The sequence below is a fragment of the Lepus europaeus genome, chromosome 4, assembly GCF_033115175.1.
Source record: "Lepus europaeus isolate LE1 chromosome 4, mLepTim1.pri, whole genome shotgun sequence".
NCBI classification, from domain to species: Eukaryota; Metazoa; Chordata; class Mammalia; order Lagomorpha; family Leporidae; genus Lepus; species Lepus europaeus.
The window spans coordinates 61,440,884-61,453,733 of NC_084830.1; positions in this window are offsets into that span (position 1 = coordinate 61,440,884).

Sequence of the window (12,850 nt, forward strand, 5' to 3'; positions counted from 1 at the left end):
GCATTTCCAACTGATGCATTTGATAAATGATAACCAAATAAACTTAAAATGCCTTTTTAATCTATACAATATTGGAGATTTACGTAATGCTTGCAATGGGAGAAAATAGCTTTGCAGCATTAATTAATCAAAAAATAATATAATACAGATACATATCTGGACATGCAGAGCTTGAGGGAAGCAGTTTAATTAGAGATGAAAGTTAAATAGAGATTTTTGCAAAGAATCCAATGAGAGATTTCAGAGTGAGCTGGGTCAAACATAAAGAGCTGGTACAGATTTTAAATCTGCTAAAAGGTGACAACTCAACTAAATAAGCCAACTAACAGGGCAAAAGATGTATGCCTGAAGGATACAGTGAGTGAGAAAATAGCTTACCAAACCTGGTTCATGAAGGCCAAGCCAAGTTCCGGTGCTTCACACAGGGCGTACAGGGCAATAAGTGAATGCATCAGGTCACCAGAGCCAAGAAAGAAGCCTCTGGCCCTTTCTTGCTTTATGTGCTATTAAGCTGGGGTGAGGCCACCTCAGCCCTACTGGGCATCTACTACTGTGAAGAGAATTCTTTACAGGGCCACAATTACCTAGTAATTCTATTGTTGAGCATCTTCATACTTGGGGTAGGCTAGGTCATGACCCGCCATACAAGGGCTTAAAGAAAGATGACAGTGCATTTGCTTGCGTGTTTGGCATTAGTCTATCAATCATTAGCTCTAATTGTATGCTTACCCATCTTCATAAGAGTAATGCTTTTGCTTGAAATGGAATTAAATGGTCCTGTGGTAGCTGGACAGGGGTGAGAAGACAGAAAGAAGTGAGAGTTTTGCCTCCAGCTGAATTAATTAACAATAGCGTGCAGACTTAAGCATGTGAGGAGACAAATGGCCAAGGAATATGGCAGATAAAGCAGAGGCAGAAGAAAGGAAGAAGGACCGTAATGTGATATACCACATCCTTCAAATACTTGGTCGGTGATTGATTTAGCAGGGTCTGGGAAAAAATTACATTTATAATATGTAAACAGCTGTATGTTCAAAATAAGACCTTTATTGTATGTGCTGAAAGGTGCACATAAAAGACATGTTTTTGGAGTTGTCTTTCATTTTCCAGCTAGATGGTGATTACTGGCTAAGAATTGATGTTGCTCATGTGGATATACTTGAGTATTTACAATGCTTCACTCAAAATATTTTTCAAAAATCTGTTGAATTTGCTTTTCTGCAAAATGTTTCTTTTCTCCAGTTTTTACATCCCCAGGCTTTCTGTGCTCACCTACCTTTAATCTAATTCTGATTGAGAATATATTTTAAAATTGCACAGACCTAAGTTGGAGTTAGGACTCTACTTCTACCAAGCAATGTAAACTATGTACCATTTCTCAGCCTTAGTATCCATGAAAATGGAGACAGTAGTGCTCAAAAATCTGGTTTATTGTGTTAAGAACAGGTGAAAAATATGTGATGTGCTCAGCAGAGTATTTGTCCTCTGCTGTGGCCTAGAATATAGCACAAAGCCCACGTGCTAGGCCAGGAGTGTGTTGTTTTCTGTGCTTGTGTAAAGAGATGTTTTTCCCCATCAAGACTTTGTGCTTTGCCCAGTGCCCACTAAGCTGTGTTGCAAACAGATAACAATTCAGTTACGATATGGAGACCAGAAAAGAAAGCTACCTGCAATGTTGAATTATCCATATTTCTACCTTTTGTAAGCTTATTCAAAGACAGTAGAACCTTTATTTGAATAAATATTTTCATGGAAATACATTTTTAATATACCCAACCTAACAATAAATTGGAACTCACCCTCTTCAAGCTCATCTGCCATTATTCTTCTGAGTCACTGGCCATACTGGCCCCTTTCAGTTCACTGGGTGTTCTAAACATTTTCCCACCTCAGAACCTTCAGTTGCAACATTTTCTTTCTGTAGAGGAATAAAGTCAGTACTTCTCTAGGGAAATCCCAACTTCCTGCCTCTGCAGCCTTTCCAGTAAATCTCAATTAAGTGATGCTTACAACTTGTATTATAAACACAAAGTTAAAATGAAACTGCCTAGTAAATGTGTCAGAGGAATGAACAGAGAACTTACAGTCACAGTGAAATGGGGAAATTAAGCAAGTTGAACTATTCATGGTTAAGTATTAAACTCCTTCAATTTTTTTCTAGGAAACTTTTCTCTCAGTGTCATCTTTCAAGTATGTCAGAGCAGTACTGTACTGGCAAAACATAAAAAGCTGATATGGAGGCACTTCCTTAATTTATTTGCAAAGCACAAAATGGTCACTGTGACTTAACATGTGCCTCTATGCATTGGTTGCTCTTCACTCAATTTGCACAGAAAGCTTTATCCTTAAACATGTTTGAAACTAAACTTGAGTAACCTTATTCCACTCGTTTTTCAGCAGCTTCTGCTGAAGTGGGAAGGTACACTCTAAGTCACTTGAACTTTAAGATATGGAAATAAGAATTCCCTCCAATTCAGGCAATCCACCTATCCATGACTGAGATGCTTGTCCATGACCATGAAATTTCTGGGGTAATGGTGGCAACAAAAACATAATGTTTGCTGGCCTTGGGTTCTGTTTATAGAAAGATCTCAGAAATGTTTCAGGAATTGCTCTCAATTACCCAACATTTTGTAATCTGTGTATATCAGGCATTTGACCACCAAACATGACTGACTATCTTCTCCATGGCAGGGCCTGTGCTTAACATGTGCTGTAATGAACAAGGCCTTTCATGACCCAGCTTGTTGTGGTTCAGGTCCTACGTGAGTATGTCCCCAAAGTTTTTAGTGTTGGAAACCTAATTCCCAAATTCATATGCTAATGATCTCTGAAGGTAGAATCTTCAGAAGTGACTGGCTTCTGCCCTCATAAATGCATTAATGAATGTCAGGAGTGGCTTTGTTACAAATGTGCACTCTCAGAACAGCCATTCAGCCTAGTGGTTAAGAGACCTCCATCCAGGTGAACCAACGGCAAATGGAAGACCTCTCTGTCTCTCTCTCACTATCCACTCTGCCTGTCAAAAATAAAAAATAAAAATAAAAAAACAAATTAAAAAAAAAAAAAGAGAGAGAGAGACCTCCATCCCACAATAGAGTACCTGGGTTCAGTTCCCAGCTGTGGCTCCTGACTCAACCATTCTCACTAACTCAGGCCCTGTGAGGCAGTGGTGATGGCTCCTGCCACCCTAATGGGAGACTTGGATTGAGTTTCCAGCTCCTGACTCCAGCCATGGCTACTGCAGTCATTTGACAAGTGAACCAGTGATCTCTCTCTCTCTCTCTCTCTCTCTCTCTCTCTCTCTCCTTACCTCCCTCCCTCTCTCTCTCTCTCTCTCTCTCTCTCCCTCTCCCTCTCCCTCTCCCTCTCCCTCTCCCTCTCCCTCTCCCTCTCCTTCCTCACCTCCCTCCCTCTCTTATTCTAACACATACACACTGGCCTTACAGCCCTTGAGATGAAGAAGCATCTGGATGCCACTGCTGTGCTTCCTCAGCACACCTTGTTGGTGTTTCAACACAGACCCTGGGTAGGGCCAGGAATTTGGAGGTGAGTCAGTAGAATAAAATGTCTACTTATTCTGGTAATGTCATCAGACATAAGAATAAGATGAGGCACTACAAAATCTCACATCCTCCCTTGAAGAGACAGTATCTCCTCTGTAAACATCTCTCCTCTCTCAACTCTACTTCTGTCCACAGCATCCCCACATCCAGCCCAAGTATGTTCTTGAAAAAGGATCGTGGCACCTGCTGTTCAGCTTCAGCAGCAGAAAACGAGTTAAATGTTCTTCATCTTGGTGCCGGAACTTGGCAGAGGGCTGAATCAATGAATATGCCAGTAGTGTTCCACGGTCATACTGTGGCCTCAGATCTGCAACAGCAGAGATGGACAACGCAAGGAGGTCATGACTTTCATTAGTAAATAAATGTTGACCTGGGAGCTCTTTTCCTTCCCAGTGGTGACAAGAAAATGAGTTTTCCTCCTTCCTAGCAATCTACAGAAGATCCTTGTGAATTCAGTACAGACCTCTAACTTTCAGAATGGAAACATAGTAGGCAAAGGTTAAGGCCATCTACTGGGATATCAGATGTCCTAGAGAGATTCATTCCTCATTGACGCTGGGAGTACAAGTAAAAAGTCAAATAAGCACAATGAGATGATGGTTGTTTTAGAAGCTGCAGAATGTTAGTTTTAAACTCTCCCTTAACGTATCCTTGTTCAGAGCAGCTGTCTCTCAAAGCACCAATATTACTTCATTACACATAATTTGTTTCTGTACAGATGCTCTTCCACTTGCAATGGGGTTATATCCTAATGAACCCATCATGAGTGGAACATATAAGTTGGAGAAGCATTTAATACACCTGCCACATCAAATATCATAGTGTAGCAACACTGTTTACTGCCAATTTCAGTGAGCTGCAGCTCACTGCTGCCACCCAACTCCAGAGAGAGTCTCAGACTGCATATAGCTAGCTTGGAAAAAGCAAAATTAAAAACTGAAGGTACAATTTCTATTGAATGCATATTGCTTTGACACCATCACAAAGTTAAAAAATTCTCGAGTCAAACAATTTGGGGACAATCTGTAACTCTCTACTCAAATGTATGAAGAGAGAAGGACTTATCTTTCTGTTTTTGCACGGCTGTCACCTAATATGATTCCTGGAACATAGTAGAACTTTAGTAAATCTTACATAATCATATTTAAGTAGGCTTCTAGAAATTGCTATGCAGATTTCTTACATGCATTAATATTAACAAGAAATGTCCTGGAGTCAGCATTTGGTATAATGGTTAAGTTGTGAAATGTTTGGGATGCCTGCATCCTATGTGGGAGTGCCTGGTTCATGTCATGGCTTTTCTTCCCACCCAGCTTCCCACTAATCTGCCCCCTGGGAGGCAGCAGGTACTGGCCCAATTACTTGACTCCCTACCATCCCATGGGAGACCCAGATGGATTTCCAGGCTCCTAGCTTCAGCCTTGCCTGGCCCTGTCTGTTGCGGGAATGTAGGGAATAAACCAAATGATGGAAGGTATCTCTCTACCTTTCAAATAAAAGGAAAATAATTTTTTTTAAATATAAACTCAGGGCCAGCACTGAGGCAAAACAGGTAAAGCCACTGCCTGCAGTGCCAGCATCCCATAATGGTGCCAATTCAAGTCCTGACTGTTCCACTTCCAATTGAGCTCCCTGCTAATGTGCCGAGAAAGAAGCTGAAGATGACCCAAGTCCTTGGGCCCGTGCACCTACATGGGAGATCCTGATGAAACCCCTGGCTTCGGCCTAACCCAGCCTGTTGCTGCCATTTGAGGAGGGAACCAGTGGATGGAAGACCTCTCTCCCCCCACCCTCTCTATCTCTATCTACCTCTGCTTCTCCCCCTAATTCTGACTCAAATAAATAAATCTTTTTTTAAAAAATTAAAGTCTTTTGTCTTGACTGTTGAGGAACAGTTTTTTTCTCTTCATACTATTTGTTGAAAACTTAACATAGAGTTAATCGTGTGTATAAAGTCAATTAAAAATAGATCTCAGTAAAAAGTAAGAGTGGGAATAAGAGAGGGAGGAGGAAATTTGTAACAGTAAAGCTGTATAGTTCTGTACATATTCCTACAGACTTAGTTCTAAGGGTACAGTTTAAAAACTTGCCATGGGACCCCAAAATCCCATTAAGCAGGGTGGTAAAAATACCATCTTAAGTGTTAAAGTGACCATATTAAGTGTTAAAGGGATAACATAAATAAGATCAAATGTCTGGTAATAATAATAGTTAGAATGAAAAAGAAGAGAATATTCCAACATGGGAAGCAGTCCACACAGCAGACTCATAGAATGGCAATCACTCTAAACAGCACTCGGACCTCAGAATCAGCCCTTAAGGCATTCTAATCTGGCTGGAAAGCCCATGAGAACATTTCAGACATGGGAAGCCAAGACACTGTGGCAAAAAAAAGTCCTACATGAAGGATCTCTGTGAGAGAGACCCCAGTGGAAAGAAGTGGCCATCAAAGAAGGATGCACTTTTCTCTAAAGGGAGGAGAGTCTACGGCCATACCACCCTGAAGGCACCCAATCTCGTCTAAAGGGAGGAGAGAACCTCCACTTTGCTTATGGCCTTGTCTAATGTTTAAGGGGTTTGTGGATTCAAAAGTTTTGCATAGCCTAGGCAGCCAATGTCAAGAGCCTTGGGTGGTCACTGACATCATACATAAGAGTGTTAATTGTTAAATTAACAACAGGTGTCACTGTGCACTACTTTCCATGCAGGACTTCTATCTTCAATGAGCTGTATTATGAGAATTAATTGTAAAACTTGTTCTGTGTGTGTGTGTGTGTGCAAATTGCTAAAATCTTTACTTAGGATAGAGTTGATCTTCTGTGTATAAAGTTAATTGAAAATGAATCTTAATGGAGAATGGGACTGGTAATGGGAGAGGGAGGAGGTGGAGGGGTGGGAGTGGAAATGGGAGGGCTGGTATAATGGGAAGAATCACTACAGCTGTACTTATGAAATTTGTACTCATTAAATAAAAGGTTTCTCTGGGGAAAAAAAAATTAGTCTTCCATTGTTACATAAAAACAAAATACTAAACAGAATCTTACTCATGTCTATTTAAATTTTCTTGTTGTGGCAGTCAGAATAATGTGCCCTCCCAGGTGTCCCCGCCCTAACCCCTCCATACCTGTAAGTAGGTAACCTGATAGGATAAAACGAACTTGGCAGCTGTGATGAAGTGAAGGCCCCCGAGATGGGGCGATTGCCAGCGACTGGCTGGGCACGCCCCGTTTTATAGGACCTTTATAGCAGAGAGCATTTCCTGGCTGTCCCCACAGCGTGGCATGAGAATGAATGAAGGGTCAGAGAGTGCGCCCCCGTGGCTGGCGTTAAAGATGAAGCTCTCCAAACTTCCATGTCCTGCTTTAAAAAACAGAGGGAATAAATGCTTAGCTTTCAGGACCCCAGCCAGACAGCAGGAAATGCAGTGAGAATGTGGACCTCTTCACACAAGGCCTGTGACCACAGAAGGAAGGAGAGCTGTGACCCTGAGTTCACTCTGCAGTGGGTCCCCATCGTCACTGCCCGCAGTCGGAGGCTGCTGGGGGAGAGAGGAGTGAGACGGCCATTACAAACTTCCTCCTCCCTCTCTTATTCCCACTCTTACTTTTTACTGAGATCTATTTTCAATTGACTTTATACACAAATGAAGGGTAGAAGCCCTTCAGAAGCAGTGGTAAACCTGAGGCTCCCAGGTGCCACAGTCCCAAACCACCTGTCCTCAGGGAAAAGGCGGCCTCTCTCCAAAAATTCACTGTTCTTGTCACTTACCGGCCAGCAGTGATGCACCAGAGAAGGACAGAAAGCAAAACCTAGGTTTCCAAGGACTGCATGCTCTCAGATTCAATGAAGCCATGTGTTGCCTCCTTTAGAAATCACCAGTGTTCAATTCTTGGGTTTCAAGGTGCCTGCTGCAGGCTTCAGTCTGAGCGGGCTTCGCGTTTGGGACGAGCTTAGAGTGCCGCCTAGTGGACACGACGGGAGGTAGCGCGTGGTAACGCCTGGTTCTGTGGAGAAGAAACTAACCACCCAGGGAGGCAGGTGCCAGGAAGGTTACAAAGGGGAAAGTGCAGTAATGGCTCTCCTGACCTAAATGAGCTCTCTCCCAAGGAGGCTTACCTTAGCGGCGTGACTGCCCGGTCTGAGAGAGTGCCCGAGCTAAACCAGGTTTCAGTCTCCATAGCACTGTAGTTCGTTTACTAGAATATTTGGGGATATTTTCCCCTGTTATCTTCACAAAGTAGGAACTTGAACATGGCCGTTGCCTTACGTGTATTCTTTTCCAAAATGCTGCAAGCTTTTATGAGCTATTTTTGAATGTTAATGCACTTTCCAGCTACACAGCACTGTAACATGTCTGACAGGTGTTAAGAATTCCAGACCAGAACGATTCCTGTACAACCCTTTTGGTTTCCTCATAGTCACTGGTCCTTAATGAAGTTTTCTTATTCTATAGCTCAATCTTTTTTTTTCCTTTTTCACTTTGGCTAGTTGTCTAAAAGCAGTATATTGGATAACTTTTTGAGACTTGATTTTGAAAAACTAAAATTCCTGCTAGTTAATGCGTCTCTTTCGTTGATAGAGGAGTTTGACATTCTGAGAGCACTGACCTTGTCCAAAGAATTTTAAAAATAGAAAGCTGCTCCTTGACTGACTAGAAATGATATTTTATTCTGAAGTGTGAGACACGTGATGGAAATTAGAAGCCCTCCCCCGGGTTTTCTCCTAGTTATCCACGCCCCTTCCTCTATGGTGGCATCCACGCTAGCTGCCCTCTTCCAGGATCCTGTTTCTCTGGCTCCAGATGAAACTCCACCTTTTGTCTTCATTCTCCTCTGTGGTCCAGCCCTGTAGCCCTTACCTGGCCCTGAACACCTGAGTGTTGATGTCCAAACCAAATGACCCTGCCTCCCACCCACATCTGCGCCTCCGCTTCCTCCAGATACCCCTCATCCCAACAGGGAAAGGTACCACCACCTGCTGAGCCACCAAACCTGAAACTGGGAAGCGTTTGTAACTCTTTTTCTTCCTTTTGACTCCTCAAGCCTTACTGCACTCTCTCCCTGCATGTTGAGCACTAAAACTTCTCTCCTTCACACCTCCTGGCTCTGGCTCCCCTCAGCACTTCCTCTGGCCAGTTCCTTCCTTACCCAACTCTGTGAGCACAGGTTGTCCAGCTTATGCCACGCAAACACCTACCACCTTGCATTGCATTATCTTTCTGAGCCTCTGAGCTTCCCCAGCTAGACTCTGTAAGAGCAGAATCTGTTGCTCATTTCTGAAATCCCAATACCCTACAGAAGGATGGGTACACTTGTTGGAGAAATTGTGAACAGTAGTATAAGTCCTTACCCTGTGCCGGGTGCTACAAAGATGTTACATGTATCCTGGTATTTCACCCTCATATTGAACACCAAGGGAAGGTATTTTTAATGTTTGTTTTGCAGCTGAAGAAAATAAGGATCAACAAAGTTCAACAAATTATCTGAGGTCACGGTGATGGAAGCTATAAAGGGCCTTTCAGATCCTCCTTCTGGAAAGAATTTGGGCTCATCTGTGTGCACTGTTGTCCATGGCACTGCTCCCCCAAGGCTGTGCCCTCTCCACAGGGCATCCATACTCAGTGACTTTCCTCCATGATGGATCATCTCAACTCCAGTGTCACTTTGGAGCATCCCGGGGTGGGAATGGGGGACAGCTAAGAGGCCAACTTGGAGACGCCACTTCTCTTTCTATATATTTGCCCTTCTCTCCCTCTCTTTAATGGATGTGGATGACAAAAGCACTATCTTAAAGAAATTCTGCCTTGTCGGCCGGCGCCGTGGCTTAACAGGCTAATCCTCCGCCCTGCGGCGCCAGCACACCAGGTTCTAGTCCCGGTTGGGGCGCCAGATTCTGTCCCGGTTGCCCCTCTTCCAGGCCAGCTCTCTGCTGTGGCCCGGGAAGGCAGTGGAGGATGGCCCAAGTCCTTGGGCCCTGCACCCCATGGGAGACCAGGATAAGCACCTGTCTCCTGGCTTCGGATCAGCACGATGCGCCAGCCGCAGCAGCCATGGGAGGGTGAACCAATGGCAAAAAGGAAGACCTTTCTCTCTCTCTCTCTCTCTCTCTCTCTCTCTCACTATCCACTCTGCCTGTCAAAAATAAATAAATAAATAAATAAATAAATAAATAAATAAAAGAAACTCTGCCTTGTCCTTTGTATTCTCAGTGTGCTGCCCAGGGAGTCCTCTGCAGCCCTCACACAGCTGTTCAGGGATCAAATACTGGAAGTCAGCAGCGGTCCTCTTGACCTAGTGTATCACACCACCTCGTACAAAACACAAGCTCTGGGTCTAAGCAAACATGCCAGACCAATACTTGTCAGGGCACCATTTCACCTGCTTTTTGGGGAGTATGATGGGTTGGGGTCATTTGTTTACAATTCTTACCCTCTAGAAAGCTCCGAATCTACTCTTTTGCCTATGACAGAGTAGATAAATTGTAAAGTTTATAGCTTTAGGGTCAAGCCAATTAATTGTAAGTTTATTTCAAACGGTCCATAAAAATTCTAAGTTTCAGGGGCCGGCACTGTGGCACAGCGGATTAAAGCCCTAGCCTGAAGCTCCGGCATCCCATATGGGCACTGGTTCTAGTCCAGGCTGCTCCTCTTCCAATCAAGCTCTCTGATATGGCCTGGGAAAGCAGTAGATGATGGCTGCAGCTGTGTGGGAGACCTCGAAGAAGCTCCTTGCTTCAGATCAGCACAGCTGTGGCTGTTGTGGCCATCTGGTGAGTGAACCAGCGGATGGAACACCTCTCTCTCTCTCTCTCTCTCTCTCTACCTCTCTCTGTAACTCTGCCTGTCAAATAAATAAAAATAAATCTTTAAAAAATTCTAAGTTTCAGTTCTTATTTATCAATACTTTTTTTTTAAACTTTTATTTAATGAATATAAATTTCCAGTGTACAGCTTATGGATTACAGTGGCTTTCCCCTCCCATAACTTCCCTCCCACCCGCAACCCTCCCCTCTCCCGCTCCCTCTCCCCTTCCATTTGCATCAAGATTCATTTTCAATTCTCTTTATATACAGAAGATCAATTTAGTATAAAGGTTTCAACAGTTTGCACCCACATAGACACACAAAGTGAAACATACTGTTTGAGTACTAGTTATAGCATCAAATCAAAATGTACAGCACATTAAGGACAGAGATCCCACATGAGGAGCAAGTGCACAGTGGCTCCTGTTGTTGACCCAACAAATTGACACTCTAGTTTATGGCACCAGTAACCACCCTAGGCTGTCGTCATGAGTTGCCAAGGCTATGGAAGCCTTCCAAGTTTGCCGACTCTGATCATATTTAGACAAGGTCATAAAAGACAGAGTGAGGATAGTAACCAATGATCCTAAGAGTGGCATTAACCAGGTTTGAACAATTATACAGCATTAAGTGGGGAAGAGGACCATCAGTACACACAGGTTGGGAGTAGAGCCATTGGAGGTAGAGTAGAGGTTATGATTACAAAGGAATGAGGCCCAAGTACGCTAGACAGGGTCTAGAACAAAGGACAGAGTCATTATTAGAGGAGCTAAGAAAGGTGCTGTCTAAGCTAATATCATGTGATATTGCTATTGTCAGCAAGCGATCTAGGACTTGCTCCCTCATTTCTCTATTCTAAGCCCAACTTGTTCTTTCATTTCTCTATTCTCTTCAAGATAGGAAACTAAATCTATTATGAAGGAATCTGTAGGACGCACAATTTAATCTTTAGACCTTATAAAAGAGATGGCTAACATTTTTCTGTAATAGCATAGCCAAAATAAGAACTTAAATAATAATCTCATAGCTAGATTCACTTCGCCATCAGCAAAGTATACAGTAAGTAGAAAAAAACCTCCCTTCAGACCAAAGGGAAAGAAAGTTTTAAAGTGAGAATATAATTTTCCTCATGGGCATTGTCTACCTTAGAAAAACTACTACAGAACATGCCTGTGACTATAGACTTGTAGTTCAGGCCACCGAAGATTAGAGATGGGACACGGGCACTCCCTTGACTTGCATCCTCTGGTCTGCTTTAACACAAACCAGGAGGAAAAGAAAGCTAGGCATCAGAAGCAATGGGTGGCAGGCCTATTAATGGCTGATCTATACAGTGATCTGCCCTCAAGGAGACCCAACAGGCCAGTCCACTGCAGTGGCTTTCAATGTGGTAAGCCTGGGCTTCAGCAGAAGTCAGCTTGTGAAGAGCCCTGGCAGCTCTGCCAAGAGTTGGATCACTGGAAAAGGACCTGCCCTGGAGTCGAAGGATGCCCAGGTCAGAGCCACAGATCTTATTGGCTCTAAGCTGAAAAACCCTTGACTCAGCCCAACTTCCAAAGTGACCACTGCAGCTGAGGGTGTGGTCAAGTAGGGTCAGCAACATTGCAGGCAGAACTGTAAATTTCTTGTTAGAGTTGCCACCTGCCTTTACCTGGCCAGCTCTCCTCCCAGGCCAGCCAAGTAATGAAAGTCAACAGAGTGCCTTCCCCTAGGAGGTTCACACCTCCCTTAGGATATACCCCATGTGAAGAGATAGATAGGTCTGGGCCTCTGAATTTACAAGGCCTAAAGCCCAACAGATTATTATCAAGCCCCTTCTATCAGATTCTATTTGCCTCTCAATCAGAAAAATTATTTATCAATACTTTTAAAAGCCCAAAATTTTAGCAATATGTTAAAGCAAACTTAGCCTGAGGAGGACTCCATAACAAACTAAAGCTAACTTAATACTCAAACTAACAGAAAGTCTAACTTGGGAATATACACTTACAATAGAGAGCCAAGTCTCAGTAAATCTCAGGTGGCCAAATGCTTCCATCACCGTTCAAGTAAGGCAGGTGCAGAGCTGCCAGTTGACTGTCTCAGCTCCTCATTTCCACATCTGCCCACAAATGCATTCTGAACTCACAGCACCCTGGAGTTTCTGAACCTATTTGGTTCTGAGCACTGTCTTGTTCACCAGTATTTGGTCTGTTAAACTCTATTAAAGTGAAATCATCAGGCTGGTGCCACGGCTCACTTGGCTAATCCTCCGCCTGCAGCGCTGGCACCCCGGGTTCTAGTCCCAGTTGGGGCGCCAGATTCTGTCCCGGTTGCTCCTCTTCCAGTCCAGCTCTTTGCTGTGGCCAGGGAAGACCGTGGAGGATGGCCCAAGTGCTTGAGTCCCTGCACCCACATGAGAGACCAGGAAGAGGCACCTGGCTCCTGGCTTTGGATCATTTGGGGGGTGAACCAACGGAAAAGGAAGACCTTTCTCTCTGTCT